The following is a 12890-nucleotide window of genomic DNA, read 5'->3' on the forward strand; positions in this document are numbered from 1 at the left end:
CTACCCAAAGCAATTTATAGATTCAATGCAATCCCTATCAAGCTACCAACAGTATTCTTCACAGAGCTAGAACAAATAATTTCACAATTTGTATGGAAATACAAAAAACCTCGAATAGCCAAAGCGATCTTGAGAAAGAAGACTGGAACTGGAGGAATCAACCTACCTGACTTCAGGCTCTACTACAAAGCCACAGTTATCAAGACAGTATGGTACTGGCACAAAGACAGAATTATTGATCAATGGAATAAAATAGAAAGCCCAGAGATAAATCCACGCACATATGGACACCTTATCTTCGACAAAGGAGGCAAGAATATACAATGGATTAAAGACAATCTCTTTAACAAGTGGTGCTGGGAAATCTGGTCAACCACTTGTAAAAGAATGAAACTGGACCACTTTCTAACACCATACACAAAAATAAACTCAAAATGGATTAAAGATCTAAACGTAAGACCAGAAACTATAAAACTCCTAGAGGAGAACATAGGCAAAACACTCTCCGACATACATCACAGCAGGATCCTCTATGACCCACCTCCCAGAATATTGGAAATAAAAGCAAAAATAAACAAATGGGACCTAATTAACCTTAAAAGCTTCTGCACATCAAAGGAAACTATTAGCAAGGTGAAAAGACAGCCTTCAGAATGGGAGAAAATAATAGCAAATGAAGCAACCGACAAACAACTAATCTCAAAAATATACAAGCAACTCCTACAGCTCAACTCCAGAAAAATAAACGACCCAATCAAAAAATGGGCCAAAGAACTAAATAGACATTTCTCCAAAAAAGACATACAGATGGCTAACAAACACATGAAAAGATGCTCAACATCACTCATTATCAGAGAAATGCAAATCAAAACCACTATGAGGTACCATTTCACACCAGTCAGAATGGCTGCGATCCAAATGTCTACAAATAATAAATGCTGGAGAGGGTGTGGAGAAAAGGGAACTCTCTTACACTGTTGGTGGGAATGCAAACTAGTACAGCCACTATGGAGAACAGTGTGGAGATTCCTTAAAAAACTGGAAATAGAACTGCCTTATGATCCAGCAACCCCACTGCTGGGCATACACACTGAGGAAACCAGAAGGGAAAGAGACACGTGTACCCCAATGTTCATCGCAGCACTGTTTATAATAGCCAAGACATGGAAGCAACCTAGATGTCCATCAGCAGATGAATGGATAAGAAAGCTGTGGTACATATACACAATGGAGTATTACTCAGCCATTAAAAAGAATACATTTGAATCAGTTCTAATGAGGTGGATGAAACTGGAGCCTATTATACAGAGTGAAGTAAGCCAGAAGGAAAAACATAAATACAGTATACTAACGCACATATATGGAATTTAGAAAGATGGTAACAATAACCCGGTGTACGAGACAGCAAAAGAGACACTGATGTATAGAACAGTCTTATGGACTCTGTGGGAGAGGGAGAGGGTGGGAAGATTTGGGAGAATGGCAATGAAACATGTAAAATATCATGTAGGAAACGAGTTGCCAGTCCAGGTTCGATGCATGATGCTGGATGCTTGGGGCTGGTGCACTGGGACGGCCCAGAGGGATGGTATGGGGAGGGAGGAGGGAGGAGGGTTCGGGATGGGGAACACATGTATACCTGTGGCGGATTCATTTTGATATTTGGCAAAACTAATACAATTATGTAAAGTTTAAAAATAAAATAAAATTGGAAGAATAGAGTAATCCTCCTATTCTCAGCTCCAGCTAGACCTGGCTGGAAAAAAAAAAAAAAAAATACACATATACATATCTATATGCCAAAAAGTCTGGAAGACCGACCATACATCGAATCACCGACCTAGCGATTCTCACCACCTCCTTTGTACTTTTCTATAATAGTTGGCTTGGTTTCGACACTGAGCACTGTATACATTTAACATTGAGCCTCATCAACCTCCATCCTCAGGAACACTATTGCTTTATTTGGGGGAAAAATCAGGCGTCTCACATAGAATTTATATAGAGTCCATCTTAGTTCAAAATAACATGCACTTATAAAACAGCTGAACTTTAACTTTTTCAAGAAGAAACATTTTAAAAGGCAGTACATTTTAGAAAGGCAAACATTTTAAAAGTGACGGAAAGTGTGGAATTTAATCAGACCTGGAATGTAATCCTAGTTTCACCATTTACTGTCCGTGTGACCTTGGGCGGGTCAATCACCTCCTCTGCCCTCGTTTTAACAGTGGGGAAAGTGTAACACAACAAGCCAACGGATCTGCAGAACTGACCTAGCATTTACTTGCTTATTTATCAATATAAACATGTATTTATATACTACATAAATACACTTTATCACCTCAAATTTTATTAGAAATTATCTGAGTGGTAGCAAAGAGTTCAATGTATGTCAAGAGCCTGACCCTACTGAGGCTCCATAAGGGCAATTGTTATTGTTACCAATAATAATATTAAAAAATTTCAAGGAAAAAAAAAACACTATCAGAAAAAATTTCACTTCTCAAAGACTGTAACAGAGAGCACTCAGAGATAAGATCGGCACCTCAGCCCACGCCACACCATCTGCTGCGAGGTCCCAAAGCCTCTGCTAACTAGACATTCATTAGGGCAATTAGACACATTAACGTGCCCACAGGACTGCTGCTGAGAATACCAAGTGAAAGCCACTTGTCTAATCATAGCCAGCTTAAAACTAAACTTTGGAATAGTAATGTACCAAGTCTCCCTTGCTATGGAAATACAGTTTCCCTATCTGTGAACGGAATGTCAAAACAAATTAACACCAGCCATAAAACACAAACCAAACTGATTTAAATCCCCTGACTGCAAACAATGAACTTTACTGAAGATGCTTTAGCCAAGACATATATTTTGATCAAAATTCAGGGCTGGTACTTCCATCTCAATACTGATAATTAAAAATTATCCCAAATATAAGCCTTATAATACACAAAATCACAAGAGAATAGACAAATCTAATCATATTAGTGGACTTTTGTAACAAAGCTAAACAACCCAGATCAGAAGAATCATTTGTCTCCAGTTAAAACTTAACCCAGCCTGATTTATCATATGGTCTAAGACAGACCTGTATTTTAAGACCTGATAATTTAGGAAGAAATGAATCCAACCATAAGCAAAATAATATCAAATCACTGTGCCAATTTTTCCTTGTCATTGTTCAGACGCTAAGTCGTGTCCGACTCTTTCACTACACTGTGCTCTGTAGCCTGCCAGGGTCCTCTGTCCACAGAATCTCCCAGGCAAGAAAACTGCAGTACGTTGCCATTTCCTTCTTCAGGGGATCATCCCAATCCAGAGATCGAACCCATGTCTCCTTCATTGGCAGGTGGATTCTTTACCACTGAGCCACCAGGGAAGCCTGTCAATTTTTTTCTACTACACTAGAAAATGCAGACTGTGCAGTTTGGTTCTGTTGACAGAAGTTACTGCAAACACCTTTTGAAAGAACAAAAATGTAGATATAATCCAGGAACTAAATTCAGGTTCACATAAAATTCAGGCATTGAGATTATAACTACACAAAGACTGACTTTATAACACATTCCAAAGCGTCTGTATCCAGTAAGTCTTCCTCCAACTTTTCTGAAAGCAGTTGTTATGAGAACCCATCCCAGTGATGTCACTCTAGCTAAACACTTTAAAAGCTAATGGCATAGTTTTATTACATACGCTTAAGTGAGCAAATTTTAAATTTGAGAATGGATGTGACTTATGGGAAGAAATAACTGTCATTGAGAACTACATCTGGCAGGTGGACTAAGGGAAATAAACTGGTTTAAAAAAAAGAGAGAGATTGACTATAAGGTTTTGAGTAAGGTAAATTTTCCTAAAAACTATAAAAGCATACGTGAAATGGGAATTCCAACTGTTTTGGGCAACATTATCTACGCTGTAAGAGTACATTCCTCTCCCATATTCTTTACCGGGTGTTCGCCAAATTTTAAACAATAATATGAGTAAGGGACCATCCTCTAGAGCCACCTGGGAAGCCCGTAAGGAACCATATGGCCCCTTATACATATTACCTCCTTTAACCCATGCAAGATTACTAGACGATTTTCACTATTTGTAAGTGGAGACACTGCGTCTGAGAGCTTTAAGGAAGCTGTCCGATTCACACAGGTAATAAGGGAGGGACCACCCATGACTTCATAATCACAACACACACACCCATTATCTACACACTGTATCTGACATTCTGAAGTTTCTGACTTATACTTTGACTCTCTCAATTAATCTCTTCCTGTGATAGCAGCTGCTTATGTAAACATGTTTTTGCATTTGCCCCACTGTGTTGTAGCGTTCGCTCGTCAACAATTCCCTACTCAGTGATGAGCTTCTGGAGAGAAGAGCCCACACCTTGCCCATCTCTGGAACCTCAGACCACAGTGCTGCACTCGGCATGTCTGCACACATTTCCTGTTATTACCTAACGGTGGTTCTGAGGTTGCTTTTACTAACTGCTCACAAGTGGTGAATATGACAGAATCGGCTCCAAGATACCTGACAACCACCATCAGAATGAAGGCAGGCCCTGGCAGAAAGAAGATTCAGTATGATCAGCTTCCATTTGTTGGGTGGCTCTTAAGAGGAGTATTTAGACACTACATTTTATGGGCTTCACTGGTGGCTTGGACAGTAAATAATTTGCCTGCAATGTAGGAGACCCAGATTCAATCCCTGGGTCGGGGAGGTCCCCTAGAGAAGGGAAAGGCCACTCACTTCAGCATTCTTGCCTGGAGAATTCCATGGACAGAGGAGCCTGGCGGGCTACAGTTCAGGTGATCGCAAAGTCAGAGACGACTGTGCAGCTGACACTGTGTGCTTTACAGGGTTCTCCTGTTTCACGTTTAATAAAGCGGCATCTGTACTCACATTAGTCTACTTCCAGTAGTTTATCCACACAGCACCACCCTCATAACACATGCGAGAATGAAGGAAAAAGATGACAAGGTAAATCATCAACAGCACAATATTTTGCTAAAAAGCTACCTTTTCATCAGGACTCCAGAGTCCAAAGGGGCAAAAGTATACAATTTATATGCTTTCCAAGGCAAGAAGCTAACAGGGTTGGTTATTAATGACAGTTTGAGACTGTTACAAAATGACACGGGTTAATACTTAAGGAGACATCAAGTCTCTCAAAATAAAATATTTACAAGATTAAGTTTGTTTTGTTATTCACATCTTAGAACTTGAAAGTATTAAAAAAACAGATGACCTTGTATTAACAGTTCAGAATTAGATAGTTTTTATTCTTTAAGGGGACCTTTTACCTAATAAATCTTAAGTGTCTGTGGTTTGTGGTTTTAGTTTTCCTTCTAGTTCTAGAAACTATGTGTCCTTTTGTGGTATTTACCTTTCTCTTCTCATTTTCCACCCACCCCTACCCCCAAACCTGCTTTGCATGTCCGTCTTTACTCTTTCCAGGCAAGGCAGTGAATTGAAATGGCAAGAACTCTTGACTAAAAAGTTAAAAATGCCAGCATCGGATGATTACCCTCTCTTTGGAGTAAGCTTAGTCTTCTAGAATACCAATCTAATTCTTAGAAGCAGAAAACACAGGAAGCTCAATGTTCCAAGAAAAGTTAATAATAACTGATTCATCCTGGCTACCCAGGAAATACACAGCAAGGACGTGGGTTCCATGCAAATACAGACAACAAATTCATCTAGTGATGCCTGCCACCCAGGGACAAGGAAAATAGAAAAAGGCTCATGGAGCAAATACACAAAAGGTATAGGAAGAAAACACCACAAACGCAGTGTGCCGAGCAGGAATCAGAGCTCGATGAAACCATGACAGACCAGGGAGCTCTACAGACAGGAGACAATGGGGTACAGGAGAAGTCATCACTCAAGGGAGGGTGGCAGAAACGAGCGGGGCTAGGAGGGCAACAGGGACCAGCAAGAGATAACCAGAAAAGACCGGAGAGGCTGGCCAGGAAGGGGTACGGCCAAGGAGACCGAGGGTAAAGAGAACAGAAAGCATTCTCGACGGGAGGCTGAGTCATAGAAAAAGGCAGGAAGGAAAGACACCAAACGAGAAATTCTGGACAGATGAGAAATAAATGCTAAAGTGAGACCGGGCGATAACTAGGTAGGGCAGAAAGGCAAAAGAAGGAGTGAGGTAAAGGAAGCCTCTGTGAAAGGAAATATTGGAAAAAAAAAAAAAAAGACAAATGGTTTCAGGAATTTCGCTTTATTAAATTTTAAAACCTGTTTTGTTTCTGTTTCTCTGTTCGGTAAAACTTGATTAAGAACAATGCTTTCCACAGTCTCCAGAGGAGAAAAAGTATTGATGAGGTCAACTGACTTGGCAAAAGTTAGAAGAGCTGAAAACAGTACAATTCACTCATGTCTGTTAACCATTTTAGCTCTAACCCACACTGACTTTCACGCTGACCATGTGTACACACACATCAATGACCTTAATGATCAACTGCTTCATTTGTTAATCACAAAAGCTTCCTCTCTCATTTTTTCTCTTTTTGGGCTTATCAGTGTTTGGAGAAATCCCTGCTTCTTACTATCGCCCTAAAAAAGAAAGGGTAGAGTAAGAACGTGGCCTTTACATCAATACTGCTAAAAAGAAGTCCGATGGAAGCTTAAAACAAGGTTAGAACAATAATGGGGAAAGATGTAAATTTCCTGTAAATTCTACATCTGGGCTCCTACATAACTAAAAACAGAACATCGTGATCATGCTTCATTTCCCTCTAGAAAACAGAGGAAGAAAACAAAACACCGAATAAGAACATAAAAACAGTAAAAAAAAAAAAAAAAAAAAAGAGGCATTCTAAAAAAGAATGACAATTACTCTACTTTTGATCCTAGGAAAGGCTGTTCGTGAAGCTACGATTCATATAATTCTTATTTTTAAGCTGAAAAAATACAGTCATCGGATTTTTCCAAAAATCTGTGCAAGAAAAAAGCAGGCACACACAGAGGCTGGAGGAAGATAAAGGAAATGACCCTGAAGTCACAGAGCTCTGAACAATCACTGAGCAGAAGCAATTCCTCGATATCCAACACTTTGAGGAATCCTTTGGTGAAAGTCAACGTCTGGGGCCAGCATCCAACACAAGATCCCACTTCCCCTATTATATTGACTACTTTTCTGTCCACACAGAAGGAAACTCTGACTGTAAGCAGATTACCAGCTTTAGCAGTAGAGGAAAAACAACTCAGACATCACACACTCAAGCAACGGGCCAACAGAGACCTCGTAAGACACACGAGTCGTGCACTTCGTATTTGCAGAGCTGTCTTCTTTCAGCTGCTCAAAATCCTAAACGCCTTTGGGTTGCTTCTTGAAATTTGCCTTTTCTTCAGTGTTTTAAACCATTCTTCCATGAATGTTATATCGGTCACTTGGCCCTACAGTCTATGCACAGCCACCTGCCATGATCATTCACTTCTGGGAACAGCTGCTATTCCAAGGCACTGGGACACGTCTTGAAGGAACCAACCTGGTTCTCTGTCCCTACTGATGACATGGTGAAAAAAGGATTCTCTAAGCCCACAGAAGACGTGGAAGCCAAACTGTGCTGTTTCCAAGGTAGGATGCCCTGAAAAGAAAAGAAAACAAACAAACAAACAAAAAAAACAGTTAAAAATCAACCAAATTTCCAAAACAAAAGAAACTCTAATAAAGTAGTGAAAATTCTTGCTAAGACTGAACAATAAGTAACTCATAAAAATTTTCAATCTTTCACTTCAGTTTTAAATATTCTCTAGTTTCCAAAAAAATGTTATAGGGCGTCACAGGTTACATAATAAAAAATACTGCAAATAACTTGCTGTTCCTGAAATTAACAAAAAGTATCCATTAAAATTATAAGGAAATTTTGGTGACTGACATTTTGATCTTTACCTTGGCGAGGACAGAAGACGGGCTTTGAGAAAACATTATTTCTCTGTGTTCATATCTGACTTGGAAATGGTATGAACAAGTGTGATTTATATGCAGCCATAAAGTGAGTTACAGAATTGATGCCCTGGAAAATTTCTTCCAGCCGTAAAACTCTGAAATTGCACACTATCTGGTGATAAAATCTTGAAACCACTGAGCCAGCTGTAGGCAAGCCATTTAACTTTGCCCTGATTCTCTCATCTATAAAATACAGGGCTTGTTCTTCCAATGATGGGTACCAGGATCACCTGAGGAGAACTTAAAATACAGCTGCCCCTCCAGCTGTGGCTCTAAAGAGCTCTAATTTCTTGATTAGGTGGAGGCATCTGTGACTGTCACTGTATAAGGAGCCCTGGGTCGTTCTGTCTACACTCATGCTTAAACCACTGCCGTATTGGTCAGGGTGCCACTCTACCACCCTCAGAGTCATAAAACTGGGCAAGAGGGACACCATTACCCCAGCTTGACAGGTTTAAGACAAATGAATCACTGCATCATCGTCTCTTTCTCTAAAAATCCCCCATTCAGAGAAGAAGCCGAAACTAAGATTGAGGCTAACGTGCCAGTTGGATAAAAACACTTCCATGTAGATTCTTTTAGCCCCAGCTGTAGCCTTGGATACTTAAATAGAGCACAACTGCGGGGAACACTCACAGCCATCAGCTCCTTCGCTGACAGGCCATCCCAGAATACGAGCTGATGTTAAAAGGAGAGCAGCACCGTGTCGTTTCTTATTGAAATTACAGGCTGTCCCCCGATCCCCCAGCAGAAGCGATGTGTCCCCCAGAACACGTACCTGCAGAGCTGCTAACCAGGCCCAGGCCTGCTCCAGGGCACCTCCTCCTCGGATTCCAGGGCCAATGGCGGTGCTCCCTATCGGCGGGGTCATGTGGGTTCAGTGGACTCTGTCGGTGCCCAACACCCACAAAATAACACTGTCGTCTCCCAACTAAAGGGACACAAAACTGGGCTTTCGAAGAATACCGTTTTCCTTCATCTTGCTGGGTTCTGTTTGCGGGCCCTCATCCGAGTCCACGTGGCTTCCGAGTGACCTCCCTCCAGGTCTCACACCAAAGCAGCAGTGCTGTTTTACTTTTTTTTTCACCAGAGAAATACGACTTGGTTGGAAGAGGCCTCCGGGCCCCAAGAGTGCTCGATTGTCCAAGACAAGCTGAAGAAGTGGGTCAAGATTTCACATAAGGACCAGGCAACCGGACAGGTGGGCACCAGAAGCCTTCCGTGACATGCCCATCCTGGTAAGTTACATTCACTAGGGGTTTAAAAGTGTTTTTTAAAAGAACGGTAGTAACAAGTTCATTCAGTACTGTTTTATTTCACATGAGCAGACACTGAACTAGTATCCTTAACAGTCACGGCTCTTTGTCCTTGTGAATCACTGTCCTAGAATTCAACAAGAGTCTGCCACGAAAGAGTCCTACTGCTCTCTCAGCTTTGAAACGCAAAATTCGGTTTCTCTTCTTGGTGCTTTCAGTCATATCAAAATATAGAGTCCCCTCAACCATTTCATTATCAACCTCTTCTGCCTGGAAAATCTGGCACTGCTTCTGCAGCTGAGAGTCACAGCCACTGTGAGTGCTACTTTGAAATTGTAAAAGAGTCTGTACAGCTGAGAAACTAGGGTCAAGTTCTAGCTCTCTCTTCTATCTTTGATAAAGCAAAGCTCTGGGGAGAATTCACACTGACTCCAGAGCCAGGCTGCCTGGGGTTCACATCCCATCTCCCTAGCTTACTGCTTGCATTGTGATCTCAGGCACGTGGCTGAATCTCTCTGTGCCTCAGTTTCTCCATGTAAAAGGTGGGGCTATAACGGGATAACAGGATTGAGAGTCAAATAAATCTAGATGCAAAAGCACAGTCTAAGCACTCCATCGATAGTAGCTGTTATTATTTGCTTTGCTGCTGCTACTAAGTCGCTTCAGTCGTGTCCAACTCCGTGTGACCCCATAGATGGCAGCCCACCAGGCTCCCCCGTCCCTGGGATTCTCCAGGCAAGAGCACTGGAGTGGGTTGCCATTTCCTTCTCCAATGCATGAAAGTGAAAAGTGAAAGGGAAGTCGCTCAGCCGTGTCTGACTCTTAGGGACCCCATGGACTGCACCTCCATCCATGAGATTTTCCAGGCAAGAATACTGGAGTGGGGTGCCATTGCCTTCTCCGATTATTTGCTTTATGTAACTCCAAATTCTTATACCGTTCCACATATGTACACAATGTTTGCCCAAATAAGATACTACTCACTTGAGGCCTGGGACCATATCTTGAGTATTTCTGACGCTCCCCATGGCACCTACTAGTCGCTCAAGAGGTAAAAATGAATCTACTCGGTATAGATTGTTATACCGGATGAACAAGGAAGTTCTCAAACACAGACCTGTACAAACATGTATTCCCTGCCCTCGACCAGCCTGTATTTCGGGTGGGGAAACAAAACACAGGAAAACACTCCTGCTGTAACAATATAAAGCCATAAAAGATTGAATGCCAAAGGCTCCTTGTGAGCTGGGACCCTGGAGAGGGCGAGCCTGCAGTGGCCCTCCCTGCCCCTGGAGGCGAGTGGAACTTCCACAAGAGGCGGGCACAGATATCGGATTCCAGCATACCTGGTCATCCCACAAACATTCACTGCACACCTTCCACAGGCTGAGATACGGCCATGAAGGACCTAGAAAAGGCCCCAGCGCCGCAGGACCTAAAAGGGTACTCACTCCCCCTGACAGCTGAGTTCTGAAGGAAGGAAGAAGGGGTGTTCTCTCGGATGGAACACAACACCGCTTCAATGCCTCACAGACAGGAGCCAAGGCTGGCGTTACAGTCGCTCCGGCTTCCAACAATGGCAAACACACAGAAGTTAACAACTTTTCCTGTTCTGTACTCTCAATATGCTCCACTGTTTATGAAGCACATTAAAGAGACATTCTCTATTATTTCTGAACACAAATAACATATAAGAGGTTTACAGACACACACAGTCAGTATTATTGGAAAGGTTTTCAGAGTCTATGGAGGCCCAAATGAAAGCCCGTTCATAAAGCCCTGTGCTCTGGCTCCTCCCACCCTTTCCCTTCCTTCCCTCTTCCACTAGGGTCTGCCCACAGACGTCAAATATCTCCCAGGGAAGAGCCTGGAGATGCATGTGGTGGCAGGAATCAGTTAGTCACGATGGGCGGAAGGATTAACACTTGCATCTTTGTCTTCTACAGCCTTCCACTGATGACAAACCTCCACTCATCTCCTCCCGGAAGAGGATGCCTTCGGGTAAAGGAACCTCTTATAAATATCGACTGGCAAAAGCGTTCTCAATCCCTTACTGATGGCGGACCACTATACAAAGATGGGTCAAGTCCAACACGCTCTCATCACAAATGAGACACGTTTCTGAGCGCTTCCCTCATCCTCTGCAGGCCTTTCAACAGCTTCTGCTCTCATAAGATGCACACTGCTGGATCCCACCATCGCCCCTGGAAACAGAATAATCTTTTCTTTTTTTTTTTTTGGTTGCCCTGTGCAACTTGCCCGCTCAGCGATGGAAACCACGCCCCCTGCACTGGAAGTACAGTCTTAACCACTAGACCGCCAGCGAAGACCCAGAATAAACTTGATTAAGGATGTCCAAACTACTCAATTAAATCCAGTCAAAAATTTCTTAATGCACAAAGTACTGGACTCGAATATGTTTAAGACATTCAGAGGCAAACTTAAAAATGAGGTTAGAACCCCTACAACATAGGTTACAGAACATTCTTAACCTTCATGTACCCATGAATGTTAGACTCATCAACAAAGTAACAGCCAACCCACTGTTTTTTATTCCCTCGGTTTGGTACCGGAAAATCACCCTTCCTGTATGTCATTTGTTAACCCCTAATTAGGAATGTCACTAGGAGACTAAACAGGGTAAGAGGAGACCTTTCACCAGGGGCAATTAAGGCTTTCCAACATTTACTTTTTCTGAATGTCCAAGCACAGCCTGTTGATTGAGTGACAATGACATGTAATGGGAACTTTGATTAAAAAGAGACACAGGGCTTTGGAAACTACTGAATACTCCAATAAAGGGACTAATTGCAATTCCACGCAATTGAAAAGCCATCTTCCAACTTGAAAAACACATTTTACTCAGTCATTTTATATTGCCAACACCCTTGTTTTACAGAAACAGAAACAGAAACAATTAATGTACATATTCACCATTTGGACACATTCAAATCCAACTCGTGTACTCAAGTATTTAAGAGTAACCTATGTTTATGCAAAAAGTTATCCCAAAGATTAAATGAGATAAAGCGTGTAGATGATTTGAAACAAGTCTGGCAAACAATCACTACTCAACATTGCCCAGTATTACTGTTCTAATTTTCCAACTTTGGAATCATACTAAACAGTTGTAGAGCACGATTATATATACATAATGTATATAAGCTAATACGTGTTACTACTAGAAATAAAGCTATTATGTTATGCACCAAGCAATGCTATTCATCTAGACAGACCTGAGTTTAATTTGAACAGAATGATCCGAAAAGAAGCAGAGAAAACTTGCTACGGGGTAGAATGTTAAATGTTAGCTCTAATCTCTGCCTATCAACTAAGGACACAACCTCTACGTCGTCTAGTGTGAATTATAATCAGCAGTCAGCTGATCCTAGAGAACTCGCTCAAAATGAACAGTTAAGACCTCAACCTCGTGGATAAGGGGCCATTTACTTGCGAGGCTGCGCCAACCACTGAAATCTGATTACTTCAATACTGACGCTGAAATCCTACATAAATTCATTACATGTCTCTTGCCGGAATTTTTTTTGCAAGTCCTTACACACACACAAAATTATACCCCAAAGCCACTTAAACTGACATGACTACATCATCCTGGGCGCATCCGGCTTTTAAAACATTTCAGTCGCTTCGGCCACGCATCATTTACGATGACA

At 41.8% G+C, this 12890-nt stretch overlaps 1 protein-coding gene across 3 annotated transcripts in view; it reads right to left on the minus strand.

Moving 5' to 3' along the window:
- The window catches only part of SLC20A2 (solute carrier family 20 member 2), a 118866-nt gene that overhangs the window by 105376 nt on the left and 600 nt on the right, over positions 1 to 12890 (minus strand). The window contains exons 1-2 of one of the 3 annotated variants that reach the window (XM_086380463.1): positions 8739 to 10982; positions 7253 to 7598 (exon numbers count right to left, since the gene is read on the minus strand). The exons of the other annotated variants lie outside the window; for them this stretch is intronic. The gene's annotated coding sequence lies outside the window, so the exon portion shown is untranslated. Of the gene's footprint in view, positions 1 to 7252; positions 7599 to 8738; positions 10983 to 12890 lie in introns of those variants that run through there. 3 annotated transcript variants of the gene reach the window in all.

Source organism: Bos grunniens, chromosome 27 (assembly GCF_055505025.1).
Source record: "Bos grunniens cultivar Pamir isolate PY7600 chromosome 27, Bosgru_T2T1.0, whole genome shotgun sequence".
NCBI classification, from domain to species: Eukaryota; Metazoa; Chordata; class Mammalia; order Artiodactyla; family Bovidae; genus Bos; species Bos grunniens.